Raw genomic sequence first — 20,798 nt, 5'->3', positions numbered from 1 at the left:
TCCCATTTGAATAGTATTACAGACACGCCGGCCAGGGGAGACGGAGATGTCATAAAAAATTGTATTGATTTTTTTTGCTAGTTGTCGTCGTACATTAATATCACCAAATAACTGTATGGCTCCTGTTTTAAGCATGGCTTTTGTGGAACGTGTCACTGTTTTTTTTTTTTGCCCCCCCCCCTCAATATGTCGTAACAGATTCTGGTGACGTTATCTTTCCGGTACAGCGTGACTGATCCTTCTGCATCTTGTCAGGCTTTCTCAGAGAAAGGCCTTTTTGACATGCACAGCCGCTCAGCAGCAGGATTTGACGTGGCATGATGAACAGTAGACTTTTACTGTGGGTGACCTCCTAGTCCTTACCGAGGACTGCGGTGCAGTGGGTGTATTGGAGTTCGCGTATATATACGTCTTTGTGTGCATTAAGATATACACCTACATGCTGAATATTTTTCCATGTCAGGACTCCAGGATCACTCCTCAACACTGAGAATATATCAGCTCTTGCATGCATTTGTCGTGCCAGTGTGTGTCCTGATGTGTGTGTGTGAGCTGTGATGTTCTATAATGGCAGATTCACACCTTCACAAGACAGCACCAATGTCTACACGCTTAGTCTGTTGTCCCCATTCCCCCATCGCCTATCCCAGCTTCTTTTCTTCAACTCGCTGTGGCGTGAGCAGGTGACAAACTCTCTGGAGGTGTGAGTGTGTGTGTGTTTACCTTTAACTCTAGTCACACACATTCTGTCAGGTGTCACTCACATGGACTGGAGAGAGATTGAGTTGGGAGTGAAAGGACCGCAGTGTGTGTTGGTGTGAGAAAGACGATAAGTCTGTACATATATACTGACATGGTATTTTTTTTTAGGTTGTGTGTTCTTTCATGTGTTCAACAAGTGAGTGTGTGTGTGAGGAGAAGTTTGTGTAGGTCAGTTCATGTACTTAATATACTTAAAAAAATATACCATCCACGAGTAGTGTTCTAAACAAAGACACACGAGGAATTCTCTCACATCCTATACACTACAAGCAACCTCCTCCCTCTGCATCCCCCCCTTAAACAAAACTCAGCACAAAGTCATGACACAAAGCGGCACCAACGAGGAAGTCAGCACAAAAAACAAAATCGGAAGGGGTCAGCATATGTCCAGTCAGCGTACGACACCTCATAAGACAACTGTCCCAACCAAGCAGATTGGGTGTCTCCTACAGCTTGAGCGCAGTGTTGTGTGCAGCTGTGTGTGTGCACTTTACTGTACTGTGTGTGTGTGTGTGTGTGTGTGTGCTCACCCGTGTCACGTACAATACTACACAAGTGGCAGAATAGCAGGAGAGCTGCATGAGCAGATTTGGGTGTTGCCCTCAGGGTGTGTACTGTGGTCTCCAGAAGTAGTGACATGACAGGCCTCGGACCCGTATTTTTGGAGGCTTCATTATGCTTCAGGTCCAGGTAATGAGGATAGAAGGCTGAGTTTGATCTCCAACCAGAAGCTGGTTTAATTCCTACATGAACGTTTTTAAGAATAAGATAGGAGGAGTTAGTTTTAGCGATGCAAGCACAATTACGTTTGTCTGCGTGTTTGTGTGTCATCTTGGTGAAATGTGGTCCTTGTGACCCTAATTGTAGCAGGAACTACCCAACAGCCATTTGGGATATTTTGCCAAGTGTTTAAATGTCTTTTGACAGTGGACAGATTTTGTCAAGGTGATATTGTTTCAACTGTATAAGATGCATTCACGAAACTAATAGGTGTGTAACTGAAGGTCCAGTTTAAAGATGAGTGGTGTCAGAGCAGGGGAGCCGGAAGTAGGGAGGTAGTAGACCAAAGGAAGAAAGCAGCTGGGGAAATCCCACCGCAAGATGGTCTATAGTCTATTTTTTTACTGTTGTTTGTTAGCTTGATAGCTTGTGGGTCCGCTGACAGTGGCTGACACAGCATATATGGCTGTGAAACATACAGTAATACTTGGTGTGATGGGTCTATTGGTAGGTAGTGGAAGGAAGCTTTGGGGTCCACTTTACATCCAAAAACTACACACTTTTCCTTATTTGCTTTGAAAACTTTTACTATGGTAATGCTAACTCTCTCCTTACTTACTCAGAGGTTTCTTGCTTTGTTGTTGTTTCTACATCTGTTACCCCATCAATGTGTTTCTCATATCTGACAGATATTGTCCAAGGTATGTCTGAATCCCAGATTTTAGGGAAATGCACAGACATCACCTGCCTCAGTAGAGAAATGTAAAAAAAACCCCTCTAGTAACAAACTTTGCACAGATACAAGTCACCATGATCAATATGAGACATTTTAGGGGACAAGAACAGACAAAAAGCAATTGTTTAAATCGGGGAGGACACCAAACTAATAGTAGAGGTTATTTTGAATGAATTAGACCTGAACTATACAGTTTTGTCCTCTGTGCCTTTTGCTGCATGCTTTTCTAATCTGTTCTGTGTTGCTGGGTATTAGCCAAAAACAAAAACTTAGCCAAAAAAATACAATTCTGGTGTGTGTTCCTAATCCTTAGTTACGTTTCATCAACATTTTTATAGGAGCACAATGCAAAAGTGGGAGTGCACTTTTTTAAAGAGACATTTAGCTAATAATACTTAATTAGTCACAATATGGCCAAAACAGCTATCAAAAAATCTTAAGTGTTAACAAAAATGCAAAAGTCACTGAGTTTATTGTATTATTTTATCAGTTGTTTCATTTATTTTGTACACGCCCTGGAGCTCCTAACCTAAAACAAATGCCAGGACCAGACAAAACCACTAAAAACATATAAAGGAGTAAGAAGAACACTGACTATTACGATGCATTGTCTTTGTCTGGATAATAATATCTGAATCATCACTTTTGTCTGCGGCACAGTGAGAACATAACATGGATGAGTGCAGCACACTGCAGTCATGGATGTGGTTCCCTATTTGTTGTTTGTGTTGTGCCTTCCGCCATAGCCACTGATCCATCCAAAGTTAATCACTCCAAACAGCATTACAATTAGTGCAGTTTGGAGTCAAACATCCATCTCCTGGTCTATCTATCACCGTTTTTTTCTGTATGTGGTAATATTCCCCAATTAAAGCATTATTGTAGCCTACTTCATCAAGGGCTAAAGTAATCAAGATTAATCTCAGTGAGCTGACACGCGCTGTTTGCTAAGGAACACACAGAACAATTGCTCTGGGCGAGCATCATTAGGAAATGCAATAAAATTAGGCAAACTGATTATATTTCAGAACTGGGGAGCAAAATAAAAACACAATTTGGGGAGGGCTTCAATTATGGCGGCTGCACTTGCTTGTTTGAACATCAGCCATTAAACCACTTTACAGTTGTAATGCTTGGGCACAAGTTTGTTGTGTGTGAGTGTGTGTGTGCTCATACATGTATATATCTGCATTCCAGTAGTTGGTCTATGCATGTGTGTATTTTTATGCATGTTTGCGTATTTCTGTGCTGGTGGGAGGAAGGTTGGTGTTGCTGGTGGTGAGCCTGTAGCCACAGACACAGGCTTGCAGCCAGCTATTGACACTAACTTGGTCTTAGCCAACGGCTGCAGCAACCATTTTAGGCTCTGTTGTCAATTGGTATCTAATAGGGGTTAAGTGTTTTGAATTCTGTCTTTTGAGGGAAAAAAAAAGCCACCGGAAGGCAAGTTTTCATTTAATTATAGTTCAGATGGGAGATGGGATATATGTGTTGTACACTGTGTGTTTGGTGTGTGTTTTCTGTTTATGTGTACAGGTTTGCCACCCTGCATTTGCATGTGTGAAATTCTATAGGTAATGCGTGTGTGCGTTGTTTATTTATTTTCTCCTACCTTCAATAGCTTGCTGGTGAGGTATACCAGGGCAATCTATTTATGTCATTCATGGCCACTCAGTAGTGAACAATACTCTGAAACACACACTGTGATTTGCCGGTTAGCAGTGAAACCGTTTTAAATGCTTATTAATCTTGCCCGAGGCCAAACTCTTCCTCCTCCTTCCCCAAAATGAGAAAATGAATGAAAATACATGGAAATATGAAAAATACCTTATCTTATCATTGTGTGGAGGTAATATTGTGTGATCCCTCGCTGAAATAGCTCTGAACATTCCATGAATATATTTTGAATATTCCCTTCGCCTGCGTTTGAATTGATGTACAGCAGGGCGTATATGCAGTCATGTCGTTGGTCCCGTGTCACGCATCACCCGGATCAAAACATTTTCCCAATCAAGTCTGACAAGAAGGGGCCACTTTCCATTCATTTAGATTGGATGGAGGAATAAAACGAAATGGCCTCATTGTTTTTTCTCGACAGATACGTCCTGGACTCTGTGTCGCACCTCAGATTGCTGTACCTGGCAATAGATAGAAGCTGAGCTGACTGACATAAGTGATAACAGGCAGAATGGAGGAATACAGTATGTCTGTATTCAAACCCCCCCCGGTTTCCCTCAGGTGTGGTCCCTATCACGCCTGCTGTGTGTGAAAGACAGAGGGAGAAAGCAGAACCAGTAGATGGAGGTTTACTTGTAAGATGAGCTTTGCATGGAATAAATAAAGACTAAACAAGAAAGAATGATGGTGTATTTTGAAAGCAACATCACCTCTTACAACAATTAAAAAAGAATCATTATTGGTATAACTGTACAGTAATATATCCAGGGCCATAGGCATGGAGTGAACATTTGGTGGAACCAAATCCGTCAAGGGGCGGGGGTCTGAACTCTAGGACATTAATGTTAGTTGAATACGCCTGAGAGCCGTCTTATATACTGTATTACTGGAACTGGTAGTGATAATAGCATTTATTTATTAAGTTTAGTTATGGTTATTATTAAATTTGCTTATGGTTATTTTGGACAGAGGTGTGTGGTTGCCTATCGTAGAATCTTTTTTATTTATGTATTTATTTATATTTTATATCAGCACATTTGTATGGGGGGGTAACAAATCTGCAAACAAAATGTAAATATGAAAGGTAAATATGCATGAAAACAAAAGTCTTAGATCTATAACATCCATTTGTGGAAAAAAAAGGTGCATTTCAATTTTTGTTCAGCAAAAATTACACGTGCAGCAGCAACAGAAATGCTTGACAACTGAGACTTCCTCATGGGTTCTCTCAAAAATTTGAATACAACAGACATTAATGTTAGTTGAGTCTTTAGTCTATTTATGATTATGGTAACATTTGCCAATTATTATTTTGGTCAGCGGTACCTTTGGTTGCCTGACATAGAACAGCATTTTTTGTTTACATATTTTCCCAAACAATTGGGAAATTGTTTGGGAATATACTGTATCATGCAAGCGTGACATTAAAATGCAGGATTTGAGTTTGTTTTCAGAATCTATAATATATGTATTCTCCAAAACTGAAAGGGGCAACAGTTTTATCTATTTTTCACACACAGCTTAAATATTTGTATTCTATCTGTAACTACTTTTTCTGCAGTTAAGTTAAAACATATCATGAGGATGATATTCTGATCCCACTGGTCAGTTTTGGACCCTCTGAATGGTTTTCTTGAATATTATAACAGCCCATTTATTTGGGGTCAATTTGATATTTGCAGGCCACATATGGATGGGTACTCAGCAAATCAATATAATAACACACACATATGCTACTGTGTGATATTCATTGTTGTGAAAACATAATCAATATGCTCATAAAAAATCAGGGCGACCTTTTGGCACTCCGTGACCCTCTTGCTTCTGATTAACCTTGTTCACATTGCGCCACTGACCTGTGCCTATAGACCATATGAATTATAAATGCACTTCATTATCATAGTCCAGTCGTTAAGGGTTATTATACCCTGCATGTAAGTGTTTGCCGTCCTACTGGGATGATTTTCTCCCTCATTGTTTTTCCACAGCTATCAAATGCAATCTTTCCTCTTTTTTCTTCTTCTCCTCTTCCTTTCTGCATATTGCCAGACCTCAAAGGATGGGGTGATAGGGAAAGGAGGCAAGAGGGAGAGAAATAGTTAACAAACTCTTCAAATGATTGATGGGCTAATTTCAAGCCCCGAATAAAGCAGTTTCCTAAGTCTGTTGATTCTCCATTTATTAGGTAATAGAAACATTTATCAAAAAAGTCACATTTTTTGCTTAAGCAATAATTGCATTTTTAAGCCCTCATTAGGCCTTCCATGCATACATAATCCAATTGAATAAATACAGTGTTGGAGTGAAGAATTAATACCCCTGCTATGGTAAACTGAAAGTTGGGGATTCTGCAGCTTGACTCCCATTCAGCTAGAATAGTGTAGTGGAAAAAACACTCTGAGGTGAATGTATAACTTATGTTCTAGCACACCAAATCCCTCCCAGTAGTTTAATTCAATATTTACTAGTGCTGTGATTTTCCTTGTTGCAGTGGTTCAGAGTGCAGGCATACTTTTCACTGGCGGATGGTAAATTTACCATTTTTACCATTTATTTTACCAATCTTTTCCAACTGTACTCTAAATTAATATTGTACACCACAGAAAATATTAAATAATATAGACCACACTGTAAAAGATGTTCCCGTAAAATTATGGTAAACTACTAGCAGGTGTAGATGCCAGTATATTACCATTAAATTAATTACAGTATTCTACGGTAGTGTTTTCGGATTATAGTGTAATACTGTAGCATGTGGTTTCCATCCCTTTGTCGGTAGAATGAAAAATACTGTATAATGCTGTAAAATCATATAGCAACCTATTGTTTATGTTAGCTGTTGTTTTGTTTCCAAAAAGCATTAAGATTTACCATGTTTTACTGTATTTTGGAAAAATGGTACATTCATGTTAGAGTTTGGCCATCGTTTTGCAACAGTTTGTTAGGATGTAGCCAACATTATCAGAATGAAAATGAACCCCTACGACAAAAATGTTTATTTTTGGCAAACATGATATCTGAGAAGACATTTGGAGTTGTCTATAACTACCAGATGTGTGTATTTGTGAACGTTAAACTTTAATTAACCCTTTGAAACTTGAGCAAATTTGCTTGATTTCTTTCAAAAACATGAGGCAAGGAGGCAATAAGCAACTTATTAAGAAATGAACCAAAAATTAGCAAGAAATTAGAAAAAACATGTAACAATATTATCGGAAAATTTGCACACACAGAAAAATAAATAAATAAATAAATAAATAGATGGATAAAAGAGAAGGGAAAAAAACAAACAGACAAGGAAATTACTTCAAAAATAGTGTTCAAAAATAACAATAATTCTGCAACATAATTGTAAATTTAGAATTATAATAATTATACAAAAATATTTTTTTTAATTTTAACCTAGCTCATTCCACATTTTTTTCACATTATTAATTTCTTGCAATTAGCAAAATATTTGGTGCGAAGTTGCTAATTGCCTTAATTAAAATTAAGATTGCTTTGAATTTTACATCAAGATTTTGCTATAAAGAGAGAATGCTTATAACCACATAATTGCTTAAGTGAAAGTAGTTTTGCTTTCTATTGATGGCTCACAGTGATCACAGAGCAGAGCTACAGTGGAGCTTTTCAATGTTGTATCTCTAGAGTGCTGTACACCATGTGAGTGAGGGTTTTCACTCTCTGTACTGCCTGGCCAGGGACGGACGTTTTTTTCCCACTTTATCTCCTACCAGCCTACTGTAGCTTTAGCCTTTTGCTTATGTAGCCACATCAAAACAGCAGTCATGTCTTGTTACCTGGCAACGGTCCCACTAGCCGGCTAAGGCTCCTGTTCCAGCAGAGAGAGCCAGTTTTAATCACCTAGCAAATTTCCAGCACTGAAAACAGACAGGGCCTCAGCTTAATCTTGTTAGCACGATGAGGCCGTTTTCAGATATCATTGCTAATCAAATCATCCCAAAGGCTTTGAGCCCGGGTTTTTTCTTTGGTGGGAGACGTGGTAGTAGTGGTGGTGGTGGTGGATGCAGCGGATGTGTGTATGTGCATGTAGCGGGGAGGTGATGAAGCGGTTGTCTGTGTGTGTTTGTGTGAATGCATGTATATGTGCATTCATAGTCAAGGAGGCTGGTTTGTGAAAAAAGCAGAAAAATACAGCGGACTTTTAATGATCGCGTTCCTCTGCATTACACACCAACACCATAGACTTATAAGCACCCATATACTCTTGTATATATGTACATGCATACTCATCATCGAAACCAACACTCGCTCCCCGCCTTCCCCTCCAAACTCCTTCTTTGGTCGTGAGCTCTTACTTCAATTTGAAAGGCTCCTCCACTTCTCCCAGTAGATAACCTGCATTTTTTTTAATAGCCCAGAGCCACTCGCCAGCACCCAGAGAGACTCCCCAACCCAGGGCCCAGGAGAGCCTGCACAACAGAGAGAAAAGGAGAACAAAGCCAACCTGCAAAGTCTTAAAAAGTTAAAAGTGTACTTTGATAGCCTCGGCCTACCTATTGCGGCGGCGCTGATCCGACCCCAGGGAGACTGACAGCACCGCAGAGAAAGAGGGAATACAGAGGAGAAGGGGAAGAAGAAGTGGGCCACGGCAACCCCAAACTCTTCTCTTCTTCTATTTTCCATATCCACACGCGCACATACACACGACTATGATACAGTATGTGCCGAGATGATGGTTTTGCTGCTGTTTTACAGCACAGCAAGTTCATTGGAATAATAGCAGAACTACTTTTGCATTAGCATATTTATCTTTGAACAGTACAGTGAGTGAGAGACAGGGACTGTGAGATACTGTACAGCTGTGCAAAACATAACACTTAAATGCAGTGATTGTGCCGAGGGATTAGCACTTGCTGTCACAACTTGGATTTCCTTTTACAAATCTCCCAGAGCACATTGATATTGTGTGGTGACACATGCCTTATGCTGTGTGCATGTGAGTTGCAGTGGAATATCTTTAATTCCTGGATCAAGATCAGGGATAGCAAGAGGATATTTGAAGTTTGGCTAGTTTCCTAAAAGTCACAGCAGACAGTTTGCTATAGTACTGTAGTTTTATGCTGGCTGATTTGGAAATCATGATATTTTTCAAACTTCCATCTTTCTTGAGCAAAGTCATGTGGAACTGCTTTGGTGATATTTAAAGGTGCCTGATTTTGTTATAGAGCCAAGGTGCTCTCAAATTCCCAAATGTGAATCTTTAAAACATAGTTATTAACTCAGAGTAGGACTGAGGTAAAATGTCTTCCTATAGACGACATAGGTGCAAATAGAAGGGAAAAATGATTTAAAGATCGTTAGTCCGTCTGTAGTACGGGTTCCAGCTCTAGTGATCTAATGTAGTTCACATCAATGTGTTAATCAGTGATTGATCTTCATATTCAAACCGTCCAGAGCGCAACAAAAAAGACAAAAAATGAAATTTGCATATACCATTTTTTTTTACTTAAATTATTTATTTGTGTAGATTTGCCGATAGTTCTCCCTCTAGTTTGTAATAAATATTAATTTGGGTTAATGGGCCATCTTGAATGGAACTACATTGGCGAGTTTTACTTGTTTCCTAATAATGATTTCAATGAGTCAATTAGATAATAAATCATACATATGCTCCACTTCAGTACATGCACTATACTATACTATACCACAAGTATACCCCTGCTTTTTGGATTTATGTAACACCAAGAAACCCAGGAGTTGTTATGTTTGGAAACCATGTTTGCAAACCGTTTGACTCATGCATTTCTATTTTATTCAAATCAAAGAGCTAAGCATTTGTTTTTTTCATCTTCGATTTTCTAATACCTCCTTCCTCTGTTCTGAAGGTATTTCCAGAATCCCAAAAGACTCTTTCTATCTGGATAACACAATAAAAAAAGACTGTGCCACTATTTCCGAATACTAACAAACATGGGAGCCAGAAATAACAAATGCCTTTGCTCAATTTGTACGATAAATAATACGAAAAAGCATAATAGTTTTTTATTTTATAATGTAATCTAAAATAATGTTTATATTGTTTTTGTGTCATACAAAACAAGCACAGAGATGAATCATTTCCAGCCATCTAGAATGGAAATACCGTCACACAAAATCTTTTAAATGATTGCCCTCGTGTGCTCGTCTCATCAGTGGGATGACTGATGAATCACTTCCCCTTCAATACAACGTAAAGTCAAATGTTTCTTAATGAAGCCTTTCAGATGTCATCAAACCTCCATGTGGAGAATCATCATTTATGGTTTGTCATGAATCACCATTTAAAGAAACTCCCACACTAAGGTCTCATAATTGCTGAGGGAGGACTTTACATCAAATGTGGCAATTTACAGGCCACAGTGTGGCAATTTGCTGCCCTCACTAAACCTGTTGTTGGGCCTTAAATCATTGACCTTAAATGTCAGAAAGCCCTGTTTGATGAGTGACAGTGGTGACAATAAGCTTGGAGCGTTCCTCCTTTACAATAGCAGCGGGTGGATAGAAATAGTGTGTATGGATACAATCCCTCACACACGCACACCCACACACACAAACCTCCTCCTCCTCCTCCCTGTTATTAAATTTGCCTGTTAATTTTCTCTAAGGGTTTGGTGTAATTAATGGACCAGTTTAGAACGGCCAGCAAGACCCAAGCCGCCGTCACTATCCTTGTCCCTGCGGTCACTCACGAAGGGCCACTCCAGAGGCCCACTGGGGTCCCCTCAGTGTGGGCGCCGGGCCCTGTCAGTCACATGCCCATCCTGGGACCGGCGCCTGTCCATCAGGAATGCGAGTGATGGAAAGATGGAGGCAGGGAGGGACAGTATGGGTGGCTATGGCAGTGTTCCCCTCAAGTGGCTGCGGTTTGTGCTCATTACTGCCCATTTACATTTCATCAGCAGGCTAGCTAGCCCTGCGCTGTTAGCACCAACGACTCATTAGCACGAAGGGGGGAGGGGGGCAAGGAGAGAGGGAGGGAGGAAGAGTGAGGTGTGCAAAGGCCTCAGGCATCCAGGATCTAAAATACACCAGAGGGAGGTCTCAGAAAAAGAGCAGAGTGAGAGAGAGTGAGAGAGAGAGTGACAGAGAGAGGTCGGCCATTGTGCCTGTGTCTGATCAGATAAAACAGAGGGAAAAGGAGGAGGGATTTAAATCAATATGTAATAATGTCCAGTGCTGTCTCTGGCCCTGCCCTTTCCTGGATGAGTAAGAGCATGAGAGTCCCTGTCAGTGGTTGGCTGCGTTTACACACAAACAAATGATCTGCTTTTTGTGATGCACATCTCTTCTCCCCCTTCACGTATCTGTGGAAACATGACGTCACGCTCCAGTGAAAACTGTATCTCCACATCTGGTGATTTTGAATTATTCAAAATAAACTGAAGGATTGTTTTCCTTTGGAGCTTAAGCTAAATAAACCATTTAAAAACCCAGTTTATTCTTTTAGTGTTTTATCTAGGAGTGGGAATCACCCAGAGCTCCATGATACGATAGCAAGATGCTGATGTTACGATACGACATTATTGTGATTTGAAACATTTTGCGTTATTGTTAGTATTGCAATAACAGGTATGGCAACATATTACCAACTGTAAATTGTGTCCCTAAAGGAAAAGTTCGGCAACATTATTTTATCTCATGAAATAAAGTTTTCAGTCTGTTAATATCATTGAAATTATTACTTATGTAATTTTTATTGCAGCAAAATTATCAATATATCTATATTATCTAGTTTTTCTTGAAAGCTACCAAAAAATATATGATTGAAATATTACTAATATATAAAATTTAGAAAACCAATACTTGGCAAATATTGCATAATATTGCACCTTTAACCAATGATAAGTTATGCCCCTGAAGGAAAGCTATTGCAACACTATTTTAACTAATAAAATAAAGTTTTCAGTGTGTTCATCTCACTTATGTAATTTTTATTGCAGCAAAAGGTATCTATGTATCTATATTATCTATTTTTTATTGAAAGCTACAAAAAATCTGTTTATCAATACAATACTGCCACACAAAATATTACTGCTGTATCAGTTACCCCCACTCCTGTCATAAAGCAGAAAAGGGACTGTCCCATGACAGTAAGTAGATGTTAGTGTATGTCTAGACAGCAATAATGGGGTCACATCTATGACAGAGTGTTAAAGTATTATTTAAAGCTCGTGCAAATTCGTGTAATTTTAGGCCTCAGACCAGAAGTAAATATTCATGGTTTTAGATATTTGCAAGATACACATTAACAGAACCCATAACTTCTTCACACCCTTTGAACTTCTGGCTGTGTGGCTGACTTTATATAAATACAGCTTGCTTTGTCTTATTAGTTTAAAGAGGTAAACAAAGATCACAAAGACAAAGAGATTTTTTTAAAACTCCCCGATGGAAAGAGTGTGTATGTGTTATTCTGTTTGCATTAAACTGCACCCTCAGCATCAATTAATGCTATAAATTAAACTACAAGAAATCTATACATTTTATATAAAGAATGTGTCAGATTATTTAATTGAGATATAATTTGGGCTTCATAGTTGGGGTTTCTGTATGTGTTGTGTACTCCATGCACACATGCTAGCAAAATGTGTTTTTGACTCCATCTGGCCTCAAAAAGTCGATATGAATAGTATTTTGAAATCGATGAAAAGTGCATGTACAACACAGTTTTAACTGTGCCAGAATATTTTTTTTTTAATCAATATGATGATATTGATATTGCGCTCTCTTTTAGTGTCCAGTCTCACCAGTCTCCCTGCAGACACCAGAGACTTGGCTGGGTGGTGAAGTGGGTGAGGGTGGGTGGGGGTCAGAAATTCCTCTTCACTACAGACACAACAGAGAGAGAGAGAAGAGAGAGAGAGAGAGAGAGAGAGAGAGACAGAAGTGGGTTGGGGGGGCAGAGAAAGAGAGAGAGAAGATGTATAACAGGATATGAGATTAAATACAGTATGTCTGCCCTCTTCTGGTCACCACAGCCACCATCCAAACTGACGGTCCCCACAGGGGGGAGGGGAATGTGGTGGGGGTGAGGGGGTGCAAGAGTCAGAGGGACAGAAATATAGTGGAGGAGGTGATGAAAAGCAAGATGAGGGAGAGATGAGGAGGAAAGAAGACATTGTGAAGAACTTACACAGCTGACCTATAAAACAGATTAACATTTATCTAAAAATAACACCAAATTCAAGAAGCAATTTCCATTACTATTTCTCATTCTGCGTAACCCTCATCCTAACAATTAAAACTGTTTGTTTGTGCCATGGTTATTATCCTATTCCCTTGTCATATCCACGAGGAAATTATAATTTCATATTATGTACCTCATTTACTGTTAATATTAATCCAATATCATATGAAATGACATTTCCAAGTGACTAAAAACTCCACGATACACAAAATGTAATTAAACAGTGCTGCCATATCCTGCTATTTTCATGATTATTAAACCAATGGCTTGATTACGGGGGAAAAAAAGAAAATAACAAAATGGAAATGCTTCGCCACTGTTTCTTGACTGACAGCATTGTTTCTAATCTCATTAGCGACAGGAAATTGACTGCAAATGATGAGTGCACATTCCTAATATTGCTAATTTACTTTTAGCGCGCCGGGTGTTTCTTCAGCACCCGGTGTGTATTTGTTAGCAATAATTGCCACGGTTCTGACAAAAGGACAGTGAATGACACGCAAACTGGGTGTGTGTTGGCCTCTGAGTGTGTGCATCCTACGTGCATGTGGGAGAGTGAGTGTGTGTTTTGTACAGGAGCAGCTCATGAATCTGTGTGTGTGATGTGAGCACTCGGGTTTATACATAAATATGTGTGTGCGTCCTCTTGGGGCCCACCTCTGCCTCTAGGTGCTATTGGGGCAGGTGTGTAGCCAACAGGCAGCAGTGATGGCTAGTTAGCCAACTCAGAGGTGAGAGGTTTAGTCTTAGAAGAGCTAGTTAGTGGTAGGCAGGATTAAGCTCTTTATGTCAATAGCAGATGACTCCTTATTCTTCTGCGCTGGTTCAGGTTTGTTTGGAAAAATTCAAAAATTGGTCCCACTGAGGTACACACATTTTGTGGTTCTATCTAAGCCTTGGGCACCAATCTCAGGCAATGTGCTTTAGATGGGAAAATCTGTCAACAATCATAATCATGTTTCCTTTCTCGGGTTTTTCACAGACTTACATTAGAACCACGTTATTTAAAATAAATTGATCTGATTTTATATCCTTATGAGGGTCAATGTAAGATATTTTATCAAAAAGCTATCCTAAGGTAGAGTCATGGAAATAATAATTATTTTAAATAAAAGTCAACGTCTTGAAAATGAAACCTTTTTAAACTACTTTTTTCAAATGTTATAATAGTGGTGAAATAGACAGAGTGGAAAAAAAGCACTTTGCTAGTTTTTTCAACTCATGTATGAACTTGCAATAGTTTTCATTCATGCCAGTTTCACTGTAATGTCTCCTTGGCCAGTGTAAAAGAGATGTCAGTCCCATAGTGACATATGGGTAAATAAAGATTAAATATGAACGAAAAAGTGAAAATATTGATTTGGTGCAGGGTTTATTTCTGAGAGTACAGTTACTCGTTTGATGTGATAGCGAGTTGCTGTGCCAGGGAGTACCAGCGGGTCTGTTTTTGTGTCGGTTCGTGGTTTACTGTGTTTTTGATACCATGCCAGTGTGTGTGTAAGTGTGCCAGTGAATGAGTGCATCCACCTGCTTTTGTGTTTATCTGTCTGTTTGCGTGTTCATATGTGCACTCTACATGTCTGGACGATTGTACATGTATCTGTGCTTCCCCGCCTCTTTTTGTAAGTGTGTGTGTGTGTATATGTGCGTGTGTGTGTGTGTGTGTGTGTGTGTGTGTGTGTTCCCCTGGGCTTTCAGGGTAAGCCTCCGTGGCCTTGTGCTCCTCATCAGACTCTGTGTCTGGGGGCATGGCTGTAGGGTGGGCCTCCACCGCGGGGACCCTGGGACCGATGGGGGACAATCACTGCTGCCTCATAGCTGCAAGGAAGGAGACAGACAGATACTGCATGGATGAAAAGAGGAAAAAAAAAAAGAGCATGAATTCTGTTTGCTCTTCCTTTTTTTACTCCTTTCCATTCCTTTTTTGCCCTAATCCCTCTTTCCTCTCCATAAGGATCTTTGAGGAGTTTCACAAGATATCCCCTTTCACAAGATTGTGTTCTGTGTGTCTTATTATATGTGTGTTTTTAGGGAAGCTCCTGTCAACACTTCCTCATCTCCCTAGTTACATGATCTGGGGCTGTCACACAGCAGGCCAGTTTTCTTTCCTGTGAAAGGATAAACCTTCCAATAGATTAAAAAACAGTATCCCTACATTTATCACTCAATTATTGACAAGTGTGAGTAAGTGTGAAGGATCTTGTGTGCACATCTACTGCGTCATTAACCCTACATCTCCAATCAAACTTTATTTAGTATCAACTTACTTTATTTTTATTGATATTTTAATTGTTCATTAAGGGGTTTTTATTTCTTTCCTTTCCTCTTTCTTTTCTTTCTCATTTCTCATTTTTCATTTCCTTTATTATGTCTTTTTTTTCTGTGGGGGTACTGTTGTGTATTATTGTGTTTGTTGTTTTTCTATGTTTAAAAAAAAATGATAACAATAAAAAGACAAGTTTGAGTAAGATCATTAAATACCTTGGTGTTGGCCGCTTTAGCAAAAGTGTAACTATGAACTGGATTACTGAATAATTGCCTATCCAGAAGAAGAGAAAAAAATCTGCATTACTTTTCATTTTAGAAGAAACCACATGAAAGAAACTATTTCTTTTACCAGCTAAATTTGAGAAGAAAAGTTGAAAATTACCAAACTACCTCAACTTGTCGACTAAAAAATTTTAGGCAGCCTGGACACTATCTTTTTTAAGTTTAAACAAATAGTTTATTTTTGCAGGGTATTTATTGCGGCTCCAGGTGTAATACATTGCTTGTCAACAAGGGCGTATGTTTTGTTTCAGCATTGGGGGACACACATATAAAATGGTGGGGTTGGGGGCAGGGTTCCTGTGGATCCTTAAAACGTCTTAAAAGGCATTGATTTCAGTAATATAAAAATAAGGCCATAATTGTTATTAAAATGCCTTGAACATTCAAAAATCTTAATGATGATCAGATATTGCAATGGTATTTTAGGGATAATTTTTTCTGGCATTGTAAAATCTCAAAATGTTTAGGAACATCTGTTTAAAAAAAACATTTACCAAACCCCCTCTTGCTAAACTCATGGGAATTAAGGCAGTGAAATCCCAAATGCAGAAACAGAAAATCGCCAACAAAGTATTTCCCAATTCAAACCCGATTTTCCTCTGAACCAAAAATGGCAAAAAAAAATTCCAAGAAACCCAAGTAAAAACTGTCATTTGTGTTTTTTCTTCAGTTTTGTTTTTTGTAAAATTGATTGATTGAGAGTGGCAATAAAAACGTATTAAATATAACTTGCCTTAAGCTGTAAGAACTGTAGGGATCTCCTGTCAGAAAATTTTGAGCATTCAACACTTAATTTCCTGCATTCTGGTGGATTTTTATGCACCAGTTTGTCTGGTTTTTTGCCTTTTCTGCATGAAATGATGGTGTAAATGCCTGTAACTTTGAAAACTTGTTAAGATAAAAGTCATCTGCTACTTCATGTAGCAGACTAACCCTAACCCCTAACCCTATTACCCTATCTACACCAGGCAACTCAACATTGTGTAGTGATCCCTATCTCAGTCTCGGTAGACAGGAGCCACTTGTTATATTTGAAAAACTGAATGATTTAGTTCAGTATTTTAGTAGTAACGGTAAGTCTTTCCAATCTTGATTTGAGTTTTGGACATGTAATTAATGTACAGAACTAAATGCCATATTGTTAAAAAAAAAAAAATTGCCAAATTCTCAATTTGACCTCCTATTCACTAACAATTTCTTGGCTGTTGTTTATAAACAAATAATCTACAGGCAGTTGTTCTTACTCTCTGGCATGAGAAATGACCGTTGTTGCTAATGATGTTCTATGCAAACAACGTAATAAGGCAGGTTAATCAGGCCCGCATGATTTTCTATTAGCTGTGTTTACTCAGTCTGCGAGGACTTCGGGGGCTGGTTTCATCTCAATAACAAAGGATCAGACTCGGTGCTCTGACATTTGTTGCTGAATTCCACATCGGGAGCTGGTGACAAACAATGATCAACTGTAGGGGATGATCTTACTGTGCTGAGAGCAGCCTTTGCCAATGACAGGCCCCAAGGTTTGCAATAGAATCTGATCTTAGCAAACATCATGCCAAAAAAAAGTGTTTTGTAACATGATAGCTAATGATGTGAATGAGTGAGGCATAGACCTGAAACAATTGTGTTGAAACCAAATATGTAAAATGATTGCTTTGCATTATACAAGCTGTCATAATCTAAAAAAATGACATTAGACTGTTTCAATATTCACTCTTATTCCATGACCTCATTTAATGATCCTCAGTGTCTGTCTTTTGTTATGTGTTGGACGAAGCATTCGTTGTTGCTCTTTGACTTTTGAAAGTGTTTCAAAAGTAACACAATTACAAAGCTCTGCTCTGTGACACATGACAGACTCAACCGCACACTCATCAATTCTTCTTTACGCCGCACCCTGCCGCCCTCACAATGCCCTCCAAATCTCAACCGGTGACTTCACCTAGATCGGATTACCTGCTCCATTCCTTCAATGGGAAAAAAAGTTAAGATTTCACCTTTGACCTCTAGATTCTCTTGACAGGTGTCACACACAGCAACACTAGGGAAGGTTCAACTTCATGCAAAGTTCTGTGCTTCCTTTAATACCGGAGACAAGGACTTTACCACAGTCAGAGCTGCAGCAAAACAGGTTCAAAGGCATGCACTGATCACACACATCTGCGATAATGGTGAAACAATACATTTAGGATGACAGGTTGTAGGAGAATTATGGGGTATGGTAAAAAAAAAAAAAAGGTTTACATATAGGCCCCTGTAAATTAAACATTTTACATTTAGCATCTTGTACAGGTTAAACAATAATCAACAATCTGTTAATCAGTAAGCTTTAGAGCCAGTATTCCCCATGTTTCAAGTCTTTATGTCAAGCCAACAACTGCTGACTGTATAGCCTTTTATTTAATGGACTGATACTGACTTTTAAGTAAGTGAATAAGTGTATCCCACAAAATGCCAAAATATAGCTTTAAAGCCTGGCTAAATAAATGGGGATTAAAAAAATAAATTAGAGATTTAATACACTTGCGTAATTGTGAGCAGTATCAACCTAATATCATTACTGCTGCAGTTTTCCACTGTGAGTGACGCAGCAGGAGTTCCGCCATGGTCTGTCTTGTCAGGGAGAGAGGGATAAGAGGCAGAGGGGGAGTGCGTGTGTGTGTGTGTGTGGGTGTGTGCACGCATGCATGGGAGAGGGTAGGTAGGGGGAGCAGAGGGGTGATGTGTTGGAGCGGTCAGCGAGATGGAAAAACTCAAAAGACAAAAGGGTGTGTGTCATGTGCCATAACGGCGACCACTCATCTGCTTTTGGACGGTGGAAAAGAGACAGCAGTGACGGAGACAGACAAACCGACAGAAGGAGAGGGAGAGTGAGAAGGAGGGATGATCAAAAGGATTGCAGCCATAATGATGAGGCCTCTGACTGGACAGACGCTGTCTCCATCCAGTTTGCTCTCATCAATGTCAATGCTGCTCTGACAGTCACGGCGTCGAAAGCAGAGGATGCCTTGCACTCATACATTCCTGTCTGCCCACTCTTACATCCACTCACATTTTGACATCACACCAACGCCTGTCTCCATAAGCTAACACAAAGCTAATGATGGCTAACATACATTTTCCATTTTTGTTTGGTGTTATATGATTGACTGGTAGCCTATTACAAAGCATTAAGTAAATGGTGAATTGTTTGTAGCTAGTTTTGAGCTATCTTGTAAAAGCCATACCTGTACCTTCTATCTGTGAACTCAAAAACACCCATGAAAATGACAATCTTCTTTTTTTTTTTTTCAGACAGAATGGAGGTAACCAGATCCTGTCTGTTGGGATGACACAACACAGTATCTTTCACCTGATCCTCAGATCCGTGTCAATAGGGACAAGGTCTGGAAATCCCCGTCACCCTATACTGTCATGTATACCTGTGGCCACATCTCTGCAGCCACATCCCAACTGTCACCCACGCAACTTAGTGAAGGCAGTGGTTTAGGGTTGAAGTAAAGGTCCCTGTACTAATCACAAAATTAACTTAAATTGTGTCCTAAATTGCATGCAAGACACTGGTAATTGGATACAGTTTACTTTGTGTTAAAGGGAACAGAGTGGACTGCAGAAGGTCAACAAAAGGAAATAACTATTACATCATTGTGATACTGACACATTTTTCTAAACCCCTTAAGCAAGTTTTTCACTGCACAATTCTATGGACAGAATGTCTAAGTTATGCCCGTAAAACTAGACTTTGCTTGGCAATACTTCCATACAAGTCACAGTTTTATGTATAATCATCGTTTTAATTATCCATGCATTGATGTAGTGTTGCATTAAAGGAACATGGTATTTTGTATTAGGCCTATGTGTGATCCCGAGGCCATGAAATTCATTTAGAAATTTTTGCAAAATCAAAAAAATGGGTAGTTGTGAATCATTTTTAATAACTGACATTACTCTGTACTTGGGACTTTAGGAAAGTGCGCTAGTTCTGGTTTTAGAATACTTCTGGTCCACCTCCTATTCAGACTGATTTCCAACAGGCCTGGACCAGGTCAGGCCAATCATAACTGTTTATCCAAAAATAGGGCGTATTTCAGACAATGACTGACAACTTGTGGAGCCTTCTTTCTTTATGCAAAAGATGTGATGGCATTTTTGGCTCACGCACCCTTGTGCTAGGGACATCTTGAACATAACTTTAGTGTAAGCATAAACTTCACTTAGTAATGGGAAGCGCCACTGAAGCATCTTCAGAAACAACAAAGTTGGCTGCAGCTGATGCTTAATCATCACAGCTCATCTCTGCATGGTTTAATCTGTTTACATTTGTGTAGCACAACGTAACATTCAGTGCTCTGATTGTAGGTCTATCCAATTGTGTCCAGAGGCGTTTTGGTCTACGGCCATTGATAAAAATCTAAAATAAAGTGAGAGGTTCCATATTCATTTGTATTTGTAATTTGATCTGGCGATGTCAGACTAATATTAGGATGTGTGCCTACGATGATGCTGATGTAAGAGTCATGGATGGACTGAAATCAGGAACCAAGACAGATAGATGTGGCATATTAAATTAATAGAAGAACAATTCAAAATAGGTAGATTCAGGTACATGATCCAAGCATGATCCATGACAGGACCTGGTGAGAAGACGCAGTAATATATGTTTAAGAAATTAGTTTGAAGCCTTTCAGAAAATTCTGAACAGTACTCAGAGACAGGATTTAGCAACTCTGTTAAGTAAGCACAGCCACCATTATTATAGCTGCAGTCACATGGTGAACAGTAGTTTAATGCAATTAATGTTACAAAATAATTTGCATGTATTAAATTTGAATTATTATTATTATTGTTATTTTTGCTGGAGCTCTGTCTTTGGACCTCTATTGAGTCAAAGCAGTGGTCTCATTTAAATTAATTTAAAAAAAGCTGTTTATTGTTTTTACCACAATACCACTACCACTAATAATAAGAATTTTATTTATATAGCACCTTTAAAAATACAGTTTACAAAGGCAAAGCCGAGGCTGCTTTTAGGTACAAATACAGCCTTAATGTTGCTCCATTCTAACCTTGTGGGTAAAATGACATTTGGGATGGCTAGATACAACTCAAGCACTTTATGCAAACATTTTTTAAGTTTTTTTTTTTTTTTTCAATGGCAACCCA

At 39.1% G+C, this 20,798-nt stretch overlaps 1 protein-coding gene across 1 annotated transcript in view; it reads left to right on the top strand.

Annotated features, from left to right (window-relative positions):
• Window positions 1–20,615, top strand: part of ofcc1 (orofacial cleft 1 candidate 1) — a 137,250-nt gene extending 116,635 nt beyond the window's left edge. The window contains exon 23 of the mRNA XM_088072344.1: window positions 18,930–20,615. The gene's annotated coding sequence lies outside the window, so the exon portion shown is untranslated. The remainder of the gene's footprint in view (window positions 1–18,929) is intronic.
• Window positions 20,616–20,798: the final 183 nt, after the last annotated feature.

Source organism: Plectropomus leopardus, chromosome 21 (genome assembly GCF_026936395.1).
Source record: "Plectropomus leopardus strain MGB_pleo_1.0 chromosome 21, ASM2693639v1, whole genome shotgun sequence".
Lineage (NCBI taxonomy): Eukaryota > Metazoa > Chordata > Actinopteri > Perciformes > Serranidae > Plectropomus > Plectropomus leopardus.
This window is presented reverse-complemented; position numbering and strand designations above follow the sequence as displayed.